General features: G+C 40.7%; 1 pseudogene; it reads right to left on the bottom strand.

The window, feature by feature from the left end:
* Window positions 1–479: 479 nt before the first annotated feature.
* On the bottom strand, window positions 480–605 carry LOC123841236 (small nucleolar RNA U3; annotated as a pseudogene).
* Between the last annotated feature and the right edge of the window lie 303 nt (window positions 606–908).

Here is a 908-nt window from a genome sequence, read left to right as displayed (position 1 = left end):
AATGTTGAAGTGCCCTAGTGCTCCATCCTTGACCTTCTCTAGCTCATCTACACTCCCTCACTAGGTGTTCACTTGGTTTGCAATACCATTTGGATAATAACAACTCCCAAATTCATTCGTGACCTCTCCCCTAAGTACTGGACTCATATCAAGCTACCTACTTGTCATCTCCATATGGATGTATAGTAGTCATCTTAGATGCAACACATACAAAATGCAATTCTCGATAAGCCAGCTCCTGACATTACCAAGTCTACTTCTCCCAAAATTTCTTCCCATCTCAATAAAGGGCACCATTATCTACCCATTTCCTCAGGCCTCTCTCAAACTTGACTCCTCTCTTTCCATCACTACACACATCCTATCCATTGACCAGTGCTACAAGCAATATCTTCAACATTCCACATTCAACCACTTCCCACTACCTCTACTGCCATCAGTGTGGCTCAAGCCACCATCATCTTGCCCTGGATTATTGCAGTATAACTTCTTTCTGATCTCCATACTTCTACTCTGCTCTCTCTCCAATCTGTCCATAATCCAACAGTCAGAAGGATCCTATTAAAATAACAAACTATAGAAATGATCCCTGAAAGTATAGTCTTGATCCTATTAAAATAAAAATCAGATCATTCATTTCTCTATGCAAAACTCTCTTGTGCTTTTGTAGTTCCAAAAATAAAATTCAAACTCTAAACATGGCTTAAAGGGCCTGTTGATTTGGCTTCTGCCTACCTCATTCTCTGACATCAATCTCTTAACACTCTCCCCCACCCTGCTTCATACCTTCCAGCCACTCTAGTCTACTTGTTGCTCCTCAAACACACCAAGCTTGTTCTCACCACAGGGCCTATTCATTTGCTCTTTCCTCTGCCTAGAGATCTGTAATACTTTTACTAAAAATCTTT

The sequence above is a fragment of the Mirounga angustirostris genome, unplaced genomic scaffold (genome assembly GCF_029215605.1).
Source record: "Mirounga angustirostris isolate CCGP_5_RB_7025 unplaced genomic scaffold, mMirAng1.0.hap1 SCAF_11, whole genome shotgun sequence".
NCBI classification, from domain to species: Eukaryota; Metazoa; Chordata; class Mammalia; order Carnivora; family Phocidae; genus Mirounga; species Mirounga angustirostris.
The sequence above is the reverse complement of the archived record's forward strand: the minus strand, read 5'-3'. Positions and strand labels throughout refer to the sequence as shown.